This window comes from Tursiops truncatus, chromosome 15, assembly GCF_011762595.2.
Source record: "Tursiops truncatus isolate mTurTru1 chromosome 15, mTurTru1.mat.Y, whole genome shotgun sequence".
Classification (NCBI taxonomy): domain Eukaryota; kingdom Metazoa; phylum Chordata; class Mammalia; order Artiodactyla; family Delphinidae; genus Tursiops; species Tursiops truncatus.
The window spans coordinates 67,916,745-67,934,877 of record NC_047048.1 but is presented as its reverse complement, the minus strand read 5'-3'; the positions used below and the strand labels follow the sequence as shown (position 1 = coordinate 67,934,877).

At 44.7% G+C, this 18,133-nt stretch overlaps 1 protein-coding gene across 5 annotated transcripts in view; it reads left to right on the top strand.

The window, feature by feature from the left end:
• ZHX3 (zinc fingers and homeoboxes 3) overlaps positions 1–18,133 on the top strand; it is a 146,410-nt gene that overhangs the window by 492 nt on the left and 127,785 nt on the right. For 2 of the 5 annotated variants that reach the window (XR_012326333.1, XR_002178081.3), the window contains exon 2: positions 11–133. The gene's annotated coding sequence lies outside the window, so the exon portion shown is untranslated. Of the gene's footprint in view, positions 1–10; positions 134–174; positions 287–18,133 lie in introns of those variants that run through there. The other 3 variants (XR_012326329.1, XR_012326331.1, XR_012326335.1) reach the window with 2 other exon arrangements.

The following is an 18,133-nucleotide window of genomic DNA, read 5'->3' as shown; positions in this document are numbered from 1 at the left end:
TTCCATCCAGTTGATGCCCTGGTGGAGCGGAAGCGGGGTCAATACCTCCACTGGCCAGCAGAGGACAGGCGATGACCAGCCTTCTCGCCCAGTTGCGCATCCTCTCCGCCGGCAGGCGCCACGAGGGCAACAGGTAAGCCCGGGTTGCGCGAAGATTTGAAGGATCGAGGCTTGGGCCAGGGAATGGTTTTATCCTTTGGATCTGTGGTTGGTGGCTTGTCCTGTACCAAAGACGTCTCCCACAACCTGTGAGGATGGCCCCTGCTAAGAAGATGCTCCGAGAAAGGTCAGGAGGTGAGGGAGTTTGCTATAAAGAGGGCGGGAACCCAGGAAAAGCTCGGAGGGGTGGGGCACAATGGCAAAGAGTCAGGCTTAGAAAGTACTGGGCGGTGGGGAGTGAGAAGTGTCCGCTCTTGTTCTGACTCAAGATGACACGACCTGTCTGGAAGTGACTGGCCTCAGTTGTCCTTGCTTTAGCAAAAGTCATTTGGTGTCAGTCCTGAAACCAGGCTGTCTGGCTGGTATCTCAGAAGAGCTCTGATGGGACGGGAGCAAAGCTATTTTAAGGTGGCCAGAGGGCAGAGCCATGCCACAAACATGTCTGTGGAAGCATTGTATATAGCTACTATATTCAGCAGTGAAAAACTGGAAACATCAGGAATCCTTCAAGGGAGGCTGGGAGGGAAGGAAGGACAGATCAGGGGTTATGGCTACAGATGCCACAGTAATGCTACCTCTTTGAGGCTCAATTTCCTCACCTGCAAGATGGAGACAAAATCTACCTTGCAGGATTGTATTGTGGGGATTAAACAGGATGAAGTAAATCAGTGGTTCTCAACCTTGGGTGCACACTGAAGTCACTATGCCCTTGGCAAATACTGATGCCTGGGGTGTGGAAATTAAAAAAAAAAAAACAAAAAACTCTCCAGGTGATTGTAATGTGCGGTCAAGGCTGAGAACTACAGAGCTAAATAAAACGCTGCGCACAGCGCAGGGCAAACACTAGGTGTTCAACAATGTTTATCACATTAAAAAAAAATGGAGTACACATTGTTTTCATTGTTCCTTCTTAGAAAAAAAAAAGTTGACATAAAGGTTGTTGCAGAAATTGGATTTCCGACAGGCTTGTTTCCAGAACAACGAATCATCTGGGATTTGATGCTTATGGTGGTGGGGAAGACAGGCAGCCTCTAGTATGACTTGTCCTAACACCCAACTGAAATGTACGAGGCAGGGACCACCCTGTTCTAGCCTGCGGTTTACATCACCATTTCCAAGGCGTCCTTGGAGCGTGCAAGCAGCATGAGCGCTTGTGTATGCCCATTTCTGGTGTTAAGGATAGAGGCAATTTTCTCCTCTCCCTCACCGGTTGTGGGCAGGGCGGAGGGGCTTACACCACTGTTTGTTTTTTGAGTAACCCATCAGTGTAGGGGGCACTGCCTTCTTCATCGAACTTGGTGGCCATATGTTCTTTAAGTCTCAGACCCAATGATTATTTATTGCTCCCCACTGCTTTCTTGCTGGGTGAACCTGGCATGAAGTGGGAGGACACATTCACCCAGGCCTGCAGCTGTGGCCACTTGTCATGGGTAGCAAGACTGGCTGCAGGAGTGTCTCCTCAACCACTCCTGGTGGCCCCGTTGAAGGTGGGAAGGGAAGCAAAGGAACCTGCACGGGCTCCCTGCAGGAGGCAGACTCGTAGGTTGGGCAGCAGGCAGTTGAGGTCTGGCCAGGATGGTCAAATTTAGCAAATAAAAATAAAGGATGCCCAGTTAACTTTCAATTTCAGGTAAATAACAAAAGATTTTTTAGTGTAAGTATGTCCCATGCAATATTTGGGACATACTTATACTAAAAAAAATATTCATTGGCATCTGAAATTCGAATTTCATGGGATATCCTTTATTTTTACTGGTTGAATCTGGCACCCCTATAACTGGTCAAACAGCCAAGGAGTACTCAGCACATGGGGTTTGCAACGGCCTCCTGCTTAATGTTGCCACATACAGCTTCCACCTGTCACTGCCCTGCTCCAGAACTATGTGTGGCTCCCAGCTGCTTCCATAGAGCAACTAGGACTCCCTGGCTGCTATGCTGGGCCGTGCTCTTCTGCCAGGCCAGCTGCCCTGCTTGGGCCCTTTCCCACCTCTGCCCCTTCTCATGTTTTCCCTGCCTGGCGTTTCTCCTGCCCATTCCCTGTAGTAATTGCAGACACTTACTGAGCACCTACTGGGTGCAGGCAACATGCTGAGTTTTTCATCTGCATTGTCTCATTTGATTGTCACATAACCTAGTACAGGAGGGACAGTAGTTATCCTCTTTTGCCAGTGAAGGAACTGGTGCTCTAAAATGTGATTCTTTTTAAATTGAAGTATAGTTGATTTACAATATTGTGTTAGTTTCAAGTGTACAGCAAAGTGATTTGGTTTTATATATATATATATATATTATTTTTCAGATTCTTTTCCATTACAAGTTATTACAAGATATTGAATATAGTTCCATGGGCTATACAGTAATCCTTGTTGTTTATCTATTTTATATGTAGTAGTGTGTATCTGTTAATCCTATACGCCTAATTTATCCCTCTCCCCCTTTCCCCTTTGGTAATCATAAGTTTGTTTTCTATGTCTGTGAGTCTGTTTCTGTTTTGTAAATAACTTCATTTGTATTATTTTTTAGATTCCACATATAAGTGATATATAATATTTGTCCTCTGTCTAACTTCACTTAGCATGATAATCTCTAGGTCCATCCATGTTGCTGCAATTGGCAATATTTCATTCTTTTTTATGGCTGAGTATACCACATCTTTATCCATTCATCTGTTGATGGACATTTAGGTTGCTTCCATGTCTTGGCTATTGTAAATAGTGCTGCTGTGAACATTGGGGTGCATGTATCTTTTTGAATTAGAGTTTTCATCTTTTCTAGATATATGCACAGGAGTGGAATTGCAGGATCATATGGTAGCTCTATTTTTAGTTTTTTAAGGAACCTCTATACTGTTTTTCATAGTGGCTGCATGAATTTACATTCCCACTAACAGTGTAGGAGGGTTTCCTTTTCTCCAACCCTCACCAGCATTTATTTGGCCATCTGTATGATTCTTTGAAGAAATGTCTATTTAGGTCTTTGGCCCATTTTTTGATTGGGTTGTTTGTTTTTTTGATATTGAGTTGTATGAGCTGTTTCTATACTTTGGAAATTAAGCCCTGTGTCATTTGCAAATACCTTCTCCTAGTCTGTAGGTTGTAAGACATGATTCTCTTTTCTTTTTTTTAAATAAATTTATTTATTTTATTTCTGGCTGTGTTGGGTCTTTGTTGTTGCATGCGGGCTTTCTCTAGTTGTGGCAAGCAGGGGCTACTCTTCGTTGCAGTGTGCACGGTTCTCATTGTGGTGGCTTCTCTTGTTGTGGAGCATGGGCTCTAGGCACGTGGGCTCAGTAGTTGCGGCGTATAGGCTCAGTAGTTGTGGCTCACGGGCTCTAGAGCCCAGGCTCAGTAGTTGTGACGCACAGGCTTAATTGCTCTGCGGCATGTGGGATCTTCCCAGACCAGGGCTTGAACCTGTGACCCCTGCATTGGCAGGCAGATTCTTAACCACTGTACCACCAGGGAAGTCCCAGACACGATTCTTAAAGTGTGGTCCCTGGGCCAGCAGCTGCAACACCACTTGGGAACTTGTTAGAAATGCACACTCTCAGGCCCTACTCCAGACCTACTGAATCAGAAACTCTGAGGGTGGGGCCCAGCAATCTGTATGTGAATAATAAACTCCCTTCCCCCACACCAAAGGGTTTCTAGTTTGCGACCTGTTGTTCTAAGACATGAAGTAACTGCAGGAACCTCCCGTCCAGGCAGAGGTATAGAGGATATAGAGGTGTAGAGGACCGCCAGGCAGGGCATTTATGATCATTCTGAGCCCCATGCCTGGGTGAGGCACTGGAGATGCTGCAGCGATGGCACAGTCTTGGTGGGGGGAGGGAGAAGGGAAAGAAGAAGAACAGACAGGCAGTCAGGCAACTGTGATGTAAGGTAGCAGGATGGGAGGGTCCAGGAAAGTTTTCCCGAGTAGATATCTATCTAAGCCTGAAAAATAAATTGGAATTAGTTAGATGAAGAAGGGTGGGAACGGTGTTACAAGTGTACTGACTAGTTTGTACAGAGGCCGGGCAGAACTACCTGGGGATAGTTCAGTCTTTTTTTTTAAAATTATTATTTATTTATTTTTTGGCTGCGTTGGGTCTTCGTTGCTGCGCGCAGGCTTTCTCTAGTTGCGGTGAGCGGGGACTGCTCTTCGGTGCCGTGCACAGGCTTCTCATTGCGGTGGCTTCTCTTGTTGCAGAGCACGGGCTCTAGGCCCGCGGGCTTCAGTAGTTGTGGCACTCGGACTCAGTAGTTGTGGCTCACGGGCTCTAGAGCGCAGGCTCAGTGGTTGTGGCGCACGGGCTTAGTTGCTCCGCGGCATGTGGGATCTTCCCGGACCGGGGATCAAACGGTGTCCCCTGCACTGGCAGGCGGATTCTTAACCACTGGACCACCAGGGAAGTCTGATAGTTCATGACGGAAGCTGTGACAGTGTGAGTGGGGGGGGGGGGAATCAGATAGTGTGTTTGTTGGGGGAGGGAGTGCGGGGTCCTCTGCCCTCAAAGCAAAGGAGGAAGCTTTAATGGGTATTGAGAAAAAGCCCTCCGGCTTCCATGTGGAGCGGGCACTAGGGAAGATAGTAGGCGAGGGGAGGGCGGCGAGGAGAGACCCAGGGGGTGTCAGGCCTTCCGTCGCCCCTAGATCCAGCCTGCTTCTGACCTCCAAGGCAGCTGCAGAGACTCAGCCCCCAATAACAGCTTTGGGCAGGTGGAGTTGCAGCAACCAAGGCCTCCTCCTTCCGGGGCTCAGGGGTGGGGCTGGGGAAGCAGCCCCACCAGACCCCGCCCACCACTACCGGCCCTCCCCCCATGGTCCGCCCCCATCGCCGGCCTCGCCCCCAGACTCAGCCCCTCCTGCAGCTGTTGGCTGGAGGAAGCCAGATTCTGGGCTGCGATCTGGGTTGCTTTTCCCTTCCTTGTTCTCTATCCCTGCTGATGTGGCTAAGGCTGCGGTGCTACTGGGGCCTCTTCTCCCAGGCCCTTCAGGGATAAGCTCTGGATGCGGTCAGGGATCCCTAGGCTGGAGGGCAGGGGACTTCCGTTGCTGTCCTCTACTCCTGCCAACCAAGCCGTTGGTGCCAGTCGAGGACTGGCCCGACCTGGCCAGGTTGCCTGGCAGTGTGGGCTGCGGCTGGGCAGTTCCCCGCTCCAACTGTCCTTCCCGGAAAAACGTCAGTTTGACCGAACTCTTTTGTGATCCATTTGTGATTTCTAGCCTAGGGAAGAAAACTAAAAGATCATTAACCATTCTATGAAGTGGAGCTGTGTGTTCTAAAATCCCTGCAGGACTTACCAGCTGTCCCAGGGGGTGAACCTTCAGCAAGGGGACCTCTTATTTTTCCTCTTTTTATTTAGATATACTTTCTGGCCCCATTCCCCTCCATCTGGCATCCAGAATCATGTCTCGGTATGCTTTTCAATTCAAGGAGGGTCTAGCATGGATGTTCAAAAGATTTAAATTTTGTTCATAAATAGAATGATAATAGATGTCCAAAAATATTGTTTAGAGATCAGTTGATGCTGGGCCTTGAATTATATATAGATGGAGTATGTATGTACAGGAGGGTCAGGCGCAGTGTCAGTGATGAGTGAAGCCGTGGAGGTGGTGAGTGAAACCATGAAAGTGAGTGCAAGGAGATGGCCTGTCTGACCTTGAATATGGGGCAAAACCATCGGCACTGAGGAGCCCTTGATGGTCGCTGAGCAGGAGAGTGACACAGTATTGGTAGTCACTGTGCTAGATCCTTTGTAATGTTATATGCACTGTTCTGCCCACATTGTTCTCTCTACCTGGGCAGTGGTTCCCTCTCCTGTCCCTATAGTTAACTCGCTTTTTAGATTCCGACTCCATTGTTCCGTCCTCAGGAAAGCTTTCAGTGGCAGAGAGACTCTAAGGTCACCCCCTGTATTCCCACCTCCTGGTGTTCATGCCTTTGTGTAATCCCTTCCTCTTGAGTGTGAGTGGGGCCTGTGACTTGCTTTTTTTTTTTTTTTAAATATCTTTATTGGAGTATAATTGCTTTACAATGGTGTGTTAGTTTCTGCTTTACAACAAAATGAATTAGTTATATATATACATATGTTCCCATATCTCTTCCCTGTTGCGTCTCCCTCCCTCCCACCCTCCCTATCCCACCCCTCTAGGTGGTCACAAAGCACTGAGCTGATCTCCCTGTGCTATGCGGCTGCTTCCCACTAGCTGTCTACCTTATGTCTGGTAGTGTATATATGCTGTGACTTGCTTTTAACCAGTAGAATATAGCAAAGGTAATGGGATGTCACCTCCCATAGTACATTACATCATATAAGAGTCTTGGACTTCCCTGGTGGTACAGTGGTTAAGAATCCACCTGCCAATGCAGGGGACACGGGTTTGAGCCCTGGTCCAGGATGATCCCACATGCTGTGGAGCAACTAAGCCTGCGTGGCACAACTACTGAAGCCCGTGCGCCTAGAGCCCTTGCTCCACAACAAGAGAAGCCACCGCAATGAGAAACCCATGCACCGCAACGAAGAATAGCCCCCGCTTGCCTCAACTAGAGAAAGCCTGCGTGCAGCAACAAAGGCCCAGTGCAGCCCAAAATAAATAAATAAATAAATTTACTAAAAAAAAAAAAGAGTCTTGCTAGCAGACTAGCCCTGGAGACTCTCCTCGCTCACTTGATGAAGTAAACAGCCCTGTAGAGGAAACAAACATGTCAAGGAGCTCTGGGTGGCCTCTAGAAGCTGACAGTCAGCGAGAAGCCAGGGTCCTCGGTTCTACAGCCACAGGGAAATGAATCCTGCCAACAGCCTGAGGGGGCTTGGAAGCAATTCCTCCCCGGCTGAGTCTCCAGATGAGAACGCAGCCAAGCTGTCACCTTGATTACAGTCTTGTGAGTCCCTAAGGCAGAGACTCAGCTAAGCCATGCTCAGATTCCCGACTCTCACAGAAACTGAGATAATATATGTATGTTGTTTAAAGCCCTAAGGTGGTAGTGATTTGTTACAGCAATAGCTAACTAATACACCTTCTGGCTAGGTTAAATTTCCCTTACATAGGCTCTCATAACATCATGTGCTTTTTCATCTTACTCTTTTATGTGAACTTTATATATACCATTTGATGAATGCTATGTCTTCATGAGGGTACTTTCTGTTCATCACTGTACCCTAGAGCCTCACTTGGTGCCTGTCACTTAGAATAAGACCCGTAATAAGTATTAGTTGCATGTGTTAGTGAGTGAATGCTCTTATTTAATCTTTACTCAATCTCGTAAAGTGGGAAGCATTGTTACATGTGAAGAAAAGGAAACCAGTTATATTATATGTACTCAAAAGTATACTGAACAAAATGTTATTATCTTATACTTAATAAAATTCTGGTTGTGCATACCACTGTAGCCTAATTTTTAGTATGACTAAAGAATAAATGATTCGGGAGCAGGGTATAGATTACATGGTATGACATCCTTCATGGAGCATTGCATTTGCTGAAAAAGCACAACTATCAAAAATTGCTTCTGGGCTCCTTTGGTTTCCCCAAAGCCTTCTCATAACCCTTACTTATTCTTCTGAAATTCCTGCCCTGTTAACAATGACAGGCCGTCATCTTCTAATGCTTTGTATGATTCTACCTGTATTCAACGTCACTCTCATCAACTTCATAAACTCTACATCTTCGGCAAGATTGGCACCTTCATTCTGCACCCTGCTTGCGCTGGACTCTCAGCGGTCAAAGCCATCTGACAGCGGGATGTCAGTTCGGGTTAGAGCTCTGCTCAGGACCCTCCAATGGCTCCCACCCTCACACCTCCCACCTCTCTGCTGTGCCCTCCCACTACACTCCCCCCAAGCACTTACTCTGCAGCCACCAGGGTTACCACCTCATGGATGTTTAAGCACACGGGCACACTCCCCCTTGCCCTGGAGGTTTCCTCTGTTCAGAAGGCTCTTTCCCCAGACATCCACGTGACTCACTCCCTCACCGCTTAGGAGCACTCAGATGTCACCTTTCTACCGGGACCACTCCCATGCATCTTTCCCTGTTCTGATCTTTTAAAGTAGCACTAACCACCCATGCACATGCTATATAATTGACTTATTTCTGATATTTGATGTTTATCTGTCTCCCCCTTTGAGAATGCAGGCCCTATGGAGATAAGACTCTGGATGTGTCTTCACTGATACATCCCAAGAATGGGGTCTGGCGCATGGTAGGTATCCAATAAAGAAGGCTGGGTGAGAGTCCACATCTTCGATGGTCTTGCCTCCACCTTGGAGTCTCCATCCCGTACTTCTGGCCTGTCTTCCCCTGGCCTCTCTCACCGTGCTCTGGACCTTGTGCAGGTGATACGACTTGTTGCCAGTATCTGCCTGACACAGTAGGGCCTTCCTAGGGGGTCAGTGTTTGGATCTTGCTGTATCTCTGCCAAGTCTCCCACTGAATACTAAATTCCATGTTTTTAAATTTCTTTAAGGGCAAGAGAATTCAAGAGGAAGGAACGAGGAGAAAAGAGATGATGCAGGAAGCAGTAGGAGAGGGTGGAAGGGAGAAGACAGTCACGGATTTTCCTGGGGTCCCCACCCAGTCAGCTTTCCAAGCGGCTTGAGGAGCAGCCAGCACTGAGTAAGGGCTGCGTGCCACATATTCTGAGCTGGGTGCCACGTGTCATGAGCTGGGGGCCACATATCGTGGGCTGGAGGGCCACGTAGCAGAAGCAGTCCCGTTAAGTCACGGGACACACAGCCACACTGCTTTGTAAAGCTTGGTGTGTGGAGTATTTTTGTTTTTTACAACCCAGCTGTCTGTGTAATGACTTCCTTTCCTCTGCCTTGTTCACCGAGGTGTCCCTGGACGACCAGCTGAGTCACCACATTCCTTGCAGCTTAAAACACTGGCCTAAGCACAGGGGCCCAGTTCCTTCATGTAGGTGGGACCTTTGAAGGCTGCCAGGGAGTGCCTTGGAAAGACAGGCTACAGATCTCCCGTCTCTCACCTGCACCTCTCCCCAAAAACAGGATTGAAAAAACAAGTGAAAATAGAAATTCCATCTGTTAAACACTAAGGAATGGCCAAAGCCATGTGTCACACACTGAACAATTATTTGTCAGCAACCATGAAGTCTATACCAAATTGAGTGTGGGGAGGGGCGGGGGGCCGGGCACCAAGAATGACATCCATGCCTTCTGTCCTGTTGCTGCATGAAGGGTCAGAAATCCAGGTGAAGAGACTGGGAACTCTCATGCTCAGCTGGCAGAAATGGCAACTTGCTCAGTCCTTCCATAAAATAAGCAAAATAAACAGGCAGTCTTCAGCAAAAGTAAGTATGCATGGGTTAGAGAATTCAGCAATCTTACTCCTTGAAGTATGTTTTAAAGAAAGTTTGCTCAGATACATAAGAAGACAAGATAGGTGAGCAGGAGGCAGAAGTGAGTTAGTAAACCATGGTGGAGGCAGACCTTGGAATTCTATACAGCACTGAGAAATGATGAGTTAGATGTACATCCAACAGCATGGATGAAACGTAAAGTGTTAAGTGGGGAAGACAGTAAAAGAGATTTAAAGTACAGTGCTTTTCCAGTTTTACTGAGTTATGACTGATATACAATAAACCCCATATATTTTAAGCATACAATTTGAATTTTGACATGTGTAGATACCCATGAAACCATCACCACTATCAAGCTACTGAATATATCCATCTCCCCACAAAGTATGAAGTTCAACAGAAGTTGAACACCTATTAAGTTAGAAAAAAAAAGTTCAGCAGTGTGTGTAATATAATCCCATAGTTATAATAACAAAAAATGTTTAGGTACCCTGAAAAAATCTGGAAGCACGTATACCAAACTAAATTGTATTTGTTATTGGGAATCTTGCAAAAGCTGCATGGCCCCATTGCACCTTGCACCTCAGAAACTATCCATACCTGTTAGCCCATATCACGGTCTCCAGGTTTCCAGTGAAGGTTTAACACACTAGAAATTTGTCATTATGGTCCCCTAACTTTGAGTGACTTTATTAAAATGTCACTGAGGCCATCACAATGGACCCTGACAGAAGGGTGCCTGACTTTATCATTCTCCACCCCGACATCAGAGAGCTGTGTCAATAATTTCCTTCAGTTCATCTCCCAGTCATTTTCTCTTATCATCCCTCCAAACAGGAGATATTCCAGCAGTGGGCTGATTGCGGCTGAGGACAAAAGAATGATTCCTCAACTTGTTTTCAAATCCGTCTTTTGTTACTGCTCTTCTCATATCTCATAAGTACAGGAGTGGAGGAAGTCTGTGGGGGCAGGGGCATATTTAGTTTTGTCTGGTTATGGGTTTTATATAAAGGCCATCATTAAGTGTGTGTGCTTTTCTGTCTGGCTTCTTTCACTCCACATTATTTGTCAGAGTCTTCCATGTTGTTGTGTGCAGCTGTAGTCCATTCACTTTTAGTGCAGCACATAGCATTCCATTGGGTGAATATACCACAATTTATTTATCCCGTCAACTACTAATTGACATTTGGGTTGTTTTCAACTTGGGACTATTATAGATAATGCTGCTGTGAACATTTTGGTACGTGTCTACTGCTCTACCTGAGCATGTTTTTCTCTTAGGTATACACTTTGGAGCAGAATTGCTGGGTTATAAGTATGCCTTATGCTTAATTCTGAAAAATAATGCCAAACTGTTTTCCAAAATGATTATACACGTACAGTCCGCCCCAGCAATATATACGAGCTCGCCTTGTACATTCACCAACAGTTCTCACCAGCTGTTGGTACTGTCAGAGTTTGTACTTTTAGCCATCTGGTGGGTCTGTAGTAGTTGCTCACTGTGGTTCATTTTCTTGATTACTAAGGAGGCTAAACACCTTTCATGTTGTTGGCCATTTGGATTTTCTTGATGTGAAGTGAAGAGCCTGTTCTTGCCCACTTTTCTATTGGGCTATCTTTTCATTAGTTATTTATAGTAGGTTGTTTTTTGGTATATTCTGGATATAAACCCTTTGTCAGTTATATGCATTGCAAATCTTTCTCCTCTGTAGCTTCCCTCTTCACTCTGCTATTAATGTTTCTTGATGAAAGAAGCTCTTAACTGTAAAAAAAAAAAGTCCAATTTATCAGTCTTTCCTTTGTGATTAGTGCTTTTTCTGTCTTGTTTAAGAAAACCTTTTCTACCTTGAGGTCATGAAAATATTATTGTATGTTATCTTCTAAATCTGTGTTGTTTTACCTTACATGTTTAAGTCCATAATCCAACAGAAATTGGTTTTTTGTTTATTGACTAAATTAAGTTAAATTGGAATAACGCATCCCCTATATACACCCATTCATTTACTGAGTTTCTTCTGTGTGTCAGGCCATGTTTATTGTTTTACTTTTCATATTTAGGTCCATAATCCATCAGAAGTTGGCTTTTGAGTATGGTGTGAGATAGGGTTCCAATGTCATTTTTCCCATAAGGATATTAAATTGACTCAACACTATTTATTCAAAAGATCATTACCCCACACTGTTCTGCAGTGCTATCTTTATTATTAACCTGGGTTTTTTTTTTGGGGGGGGTGTCTCTCTTCTGTCCATTAGTTTTTGTCTACTCTTGTGCCAATACCATACTGTTGTAGTTATTAGAGCTTTATTATAAGTCTTATTAGCTGATAGAGTAAATCTTCCCACCTTGTACTTCTTCAAGAGTATCTTAGCTGTTCTTGGCTTTCTGCAGTTTCACATAAATTTTACATTAGAATCATCTTGTCGTGTTCCATATGAAAATCACCTGGGATTTCTTTGACTCTATAGACCAACTGGAGAGAATGATAGCTTTACATTATTGGGTCTTTTCATCTAATTAACACGGTATTTTTCTCCATTATTCATTTATTCTTTAATATCTATTAAAATGTTTGTGGTTTCCGCCATAGAGGTCTTACATGTTTTTTGTAAGATCCACCCCTAGGTACTTGGTTTTTTTTTTTTTTTTTTTTTTTTGCTATTTCAAAACTATTTTGACTCTTCTTTTCAAAAACTCTTTTCTGATTCTTGCTGGAGTATAGAAATAAGGTTGATTTTGGTATATTGATTTTGCAACCCAGAAGAGAGCCTTCATCAGAACCTGACCATGGTGGCACCCTGATCTCAGACTTCCAGCCTCTAGAACTGTGAGAAATAAATTTCTATTGTTTACAAGCTACCGAGTGCTATTTCGTTATAGCAGCCAGACTAAGACAGTCATTTTTTAGTTCTAAAAGTTTGTTTGAGATTTCTTAGGATTTTCTAGCTACACAATCATGTCATCTTTGAATAAAGATAGTTTTATTTTATTCTTTCCTGTCTTTATGACTTTTTCTTTTTTGCCTTACTGCCCTGGCTAGGACATCTAGTAAAATGTTGATTAGAGGTGGTATTAGCTGATATCCTTGCTCTGTTCCTGACTTTAGGGAGGAAAATGTTCAATATTTTACCATTAAGGATGGTGTTGGGTTTCCCTGGTGGCGCAGTGGATGAGAGTCCACCTGCCAATGCAGGGGACACGGGTTCGTGCCCCAGTTTAAGAGCCCACATGCCGCGGAGCGGCTAGGCCCGTGAGCCAGGGGGCTAGGAATGCAAATTGGTTTAACATTTAAATACTACCAACCACATTAACAGCATAAAAGGGAAAACTAATTTGATCATCTGAATAGATGCTGAAAAAGCATCTGATAAAATTCAACATCTACTCACAATAAAACCTCTCAGCAACCTAGGAATAGGAAAGAACTTCTCAATCTGATACAGGGTATGTAAAAACTCTAGAGTTAGCACCATCCTTTTTTTTTTTTTTTTGTGGGACGCGGGCCTCTCACTGCTGTGGCCTCTCCCATTGCAGGGCACAGGCTCCGGACGCGCAGGCTCAGCGGCCATGGCTCACGGGCCCAGCCGCTCCGCGGCACGTGGGATTTTCCCGGACCAGGGCACGAACCCGTGTCCCCTGCATCGGCAGGCGGACTCTCAACCACTGCACCACCAGGGAAGCCCTATTTCATTTAATTTTTGAAATCTATTTTCACTGAGTACAAAATTCCTTGGTTGGCAGTTTTCTTCCCCCTGTAAACTTTAAAGATACCATTTTAGTCTTCTGTCTTCTTTTTGATGAGAAGCGGGTTGTCATTCTAATTGTTGTTTCTCTGAAATATGTCTTACTTTTGCTTCTGCCTACTTTTAAGTAGTTTGACTATGTTGTTGGCTTTTAGTAGTTTGACTATGTTGTGTCTAAGATGTGGTTTTCTTTATATAGTATTCAATGTATTATTTATTTGCTGAACCTCTCGAACCTATGAATATCTTTCATTAATTTTGAAACATTCTTAACTATCATCTCTTCAAATATTTTTTTCTTTCCACTATCTCTTCTCCTTCTGTGACTCAAATTACTTTTGTTTCTATTTATTTGGGAGTTTATTGGCAATAACTCTAATAAACATGTATGGTTTGTGATTTTACTATGAAATATCAGTTTGATTCAAATATATTAGCAATATTTGGCCTGTAGAGTATCTACGACATTTAAAAAACCCACAAAGTGTTAATTTTGGGCAACCACTTTAAAAAAAGAAAAAAATTTGTAAAAATTCTAAAGCCATAGAAAATCAGACTGGATATATTTTTTTTTCTTTTGCGGTACGTGGGCCTCTTACTGTTGTGGCCTCTCCCGTTGTGGAGCACAGGCTCCGGACACGCAGGCTCAGCGGCCATGGCTCATGGGCCTAGCCACTCCGCGGCATGTGCGATCCTCCCAGACCAGGGCACGAACCCATGTTCCCTGCATCGGCAGGCGGACTCTCAACCACTGCGCCACCAGGGAAGCCCTGGATGTATTTTTTTTAAATTAATTAATTAATTTATTTTTGGCTGTGTTGGGTCTTCGTTGCTGTGCTTTTCTTCGTTGCTGTGGGCTGTTCTCTAGTTGCAGGGAGGGGGGGGCTACTCTTCACTGCGGTGCACTTCTTTTGTTGCGAGCATGGACTCTAGGCACGCAGGCTTCAGTAGTTGTGGTACACAGGCTCCGTATTTGTGGCTTGTGGGCTCTAGAGCACAGGCTCAGTAGTTCTGGCTCACGGGCTTAGTTGCTCCATGGCATGTGGGATCTTCCCAGACGAGGGCTCGAACCCATGTCCTCTGCATTGGCAGGCAGATTCTTAACCACTGCACCACCAGGGAAGTCCTGATATGATATGGTGTTTGTTTTTCTCTTTCTGACTTACACCACTTAGTATGATAATCTCTAGTTGCATCCATTTTGGTGCCAATGGCTTTATTTCGTTCTTTTTTTATGACTGAGTAGTATTTCATTGTATATACGTATCACATCTTCTTTATCCATTCGTCTGTCGATGGACATTTAGGTTGTTTCCATGTCTTGGCTATTGTGAATAGTGCTGCTATGAACATAGGGGTGCATGTATCTTTTTGAATTATAGTTTTGTCTGATTATATGCCCAGGAGTGGGATTGCTGGATCATATGGTAATTCTATTTTTAGTTTTCTGAGGAACCTCCATACTGTTTTCCACAGTGGCTGCACCAACTTACATTAGAGGGCAGCATGTTGAATCTTGGTTCTGTGGTCCAATGTGGGAAAACGAGGAAGGCAGGCTGGGCCAGACTAGGGCTAGGGAAACAGAACCAGCCACAGATATGGGCTGTCCTGACTGAGGTGGTATAAGGCACAGGGTCTAGAAGGTAGAAGAGGGGAGGGGAGAAGCCAGGACTGTAGAGAAGCTGAGAATGTGACTGGGGATGACTCTGTAGTCCAAGGCCTCTGTTCACCTGGGCCAGAAGCAAGTTCTCTTCCCTGGTCCTGGGCAGCTTGGCTGGCCAGTGTCTCCTCCAGGCCAACCAGTGCCCATTTGTATAACCTGGGCTGAATCTGGACACTCAGGACAACTTCATTATTTTTCTCCCTGCGTCCATTCTGAGCCCTCCATTCTGATCTGCACCCAGCACGTTGTCCCTACACCTTTACTGAAGGGCTCTTAGGGTACAACTCAACTTATTACCACTACCTTCAAGGCCCTGCATGATCTGGCCACTGTCCGCCTCTCCAGCCTGATCTCCTCCCATTATCTGCCTCATTGTCTGTGCGCCTTCTCCCTCTTTGTTTAAATCACCATGTACCCTTGACAGCCACAGGGCCTATGCACGTGCTGTTCCCTCTACAGGGAGCACTCTTCTTTCCCATATTTTCCTAGTGTTACGGACTAAACATATGTGTACCCAAAAAATTCATATGTTGAAGCCCTAACTTCCGGTGTGGCTATATTTGGAGTAAGGAAGTCATTAAAGTTAAATGAGGTCATGAGAGTGAGCCGCTGATCCCATAGGATTAGTGTCCTTATAAGAAGAGTTACCAGAAAGTTTACTCTTCTTCTCTCCCCACGCACACATATGAGGACACAGTGAGAAAGCAGCCATGTGCAAGCCAGGAAGAGAGTCTTCACCAAAACTGAATTGGCTGGAAGCTTGATCTTGGACTTCCAGCCTCAAGAATTGTGAGAATATTAATTTCTGCTGTTTAAGCCACCTGGTCTATGGTATTTTGTTATGGCAGGCCAAGCACACCAATACATCCAGTTTAACCCCTATTTTCCCCTTTAGATCTCACACCAACTATTTCCCTAAACATCTTTGACCCAAAGCCGCCTATTTCTGGGTCTCATGGTACCATGCACCATGTAAGATTTATGTTTTTGATTATTTGACCAATATCTGCCCGACATACTAGACTGTAAATTCCATGATGGTCTTTGGTTTTATTCAAGGCCGCATACCCAGAGCCTAACACACAGCCAGGTACATAGTAGGTGCACAATACATATTTACTGGGAAAAAGAGTGGTGGTGGGGGGGACAGACAGTGCCTTGAGCTGGGAGGCTTTTATGGACCTTCGAGTTCATCTCTGGTCTAGCAGCATCCCTCTAGCACTCTCTACTGACAAAGCCAAACACTGTGCCACTGACAAAAAAGAAATGTTGACAGAATTCAACTCCAGTATCACAAAGCAAGGCAAGGAAGGGTGGATTTAGAGCAGAGAGGCAATAAGTTGGCATAACTGGATTCAGAACTTTTCTTAAGAAGACTAATGGGACTTCCTTTTTAACTTTTGAGTTCTCATCACGCATCAGACACCGTGGTAACAGCAACATGTGGATTATCTCACTCAATTTTCACAACATTAGGGGGTTAAGTCAGTTTACTCAAGCTCACACAGCAAGTAAGTGGGGAAGACAGGATTCAAACTCAGGAGTTCTGGATTTAAATCCTACTTACTTACATACTATATTAAACTAACTGCCTCCGGGATTCTTTCACTCCAGACTTTATAAAGGCAACATAAGGATTCATAGAGAGTGATATGACCCTTGCTCTGAAATGAACTATGTACTGTTGATTAAGCTAAGGGGTCTGTCACTGTCCTGGTCCTACAGAATAGAGGTCGGGTTGTAATTCTATTGCATCAACTATACTTCTGCCAGTTTCTTTTCTGCTTGAGAAAGCTCCTCAGAATGTGAATGAGTGCAGGTGACATTATTATACGGATCACCTCGAATTCGTTTAAAATGTTTTTTAAAGGAAAATGATTTGCCTCCCTGGATAAACATTATTTGCCACATACCTCCCAACACTGGTATCAAGTGCATGCTGTTTCCTCTGCCTGGTGTCCTCTTCTCATCTACTCTTCAGACCCTGCCCCACTGTCACCTCCTCTGGGAAGTCTTTCCATGCTCTCCTACGTAGTATGAATGATGTCCTTCTCTCTGCTTCCGAAAGCAGTTGACACATACATCTAGTGTTACATATCTTCTTCCAGAATTCTTTCTTTCCATGTCTGGCTCCTCTGAAATACTGAGTTCTTAGTGGTTGGGAGAGTGCATTGTTTATCTCTGTATCCCACAGTGCTGGATCAGAATAGATGCTCGAAAAAGTTTGTTGAATAAATGAAATTTTAAATGGGAGTAACATATCCTATATACAGCTGTTCCTCAGTATCTGTGGGGGGTTGTTTCCAGGATCTGCTGCAGATACCAACATCCATGGATGCTCAAGCCCCATAGTTGGCCCTCGGTACCCCTGCTTCCACATCCTCGGATTCAACCAACCATGGATCGTGTAATACAGTGGTATGTCTTTATTGAAAAAAAGCCATGACATGTGCAGTTCAAACCTGTGTTGTTCAAGGGTCAACTGTATATATACTTACTCATTCAAAAAATATTTATTGAACAGCTAAGAACATCAGGCCATATTCCAGATGCTGCAGGTGGATAACACAAAGTTCCTGCTCTCAGAACATTACAGATGCTATTGAGCTCATAAGGGCTACGAGGAAAAGTAAAGCAAGATGATGGGAGAGAATGATGGGGCTTGGGACTTGATGTTTTAGGAGAGTGTTCTGGGAATGTCTTTCTGGGAAGGTGACTTCTGAATAGAAATTTGGATTAAGGGCATATGTGTTTCTGATATCTTGGGGGAAGAAACACTCAGTGCAAAGGTCCTGGGGTAGGAGTGAGCCTGCACATTCCAGGAGCAAGAAGGAGGCTAGTGTGACTGGAAAGTAGTTAAGGGGTTGAGTGGACAGAGATGCAGTTAGAGAGGTGGGGGAGTGTAAGGAGGGGGGAGGGGGAGATCAAATAGGATCTTGGAGGCCCTTGAAAAAAATTTTTTGGTTTTTGCTCTGTCTGCGATGGGAAGCCATTGGAGGCTTTAGAGGAGGGAAATAGGTTTAGGACTTAGGATTTAAAAGAATCTCTCTGGCTGCTTGAGAACAAGTTCTATGAGAGCAGAGTGGAATCAAGGAGAGCAGTTTGGAAGTTATTGCAATATTCCAGGACAGAGAAGATGAGGGCTCAAATGAGGGTATTTTAAAAGTAGAGCTGACAGACTTTGCTACTGGATTACATGTGGGATATAATAGGAAGAGAGGAGTCAAGGATGACTTAAAGGTTTGGTGGAAGCCACTGGAAGGATGG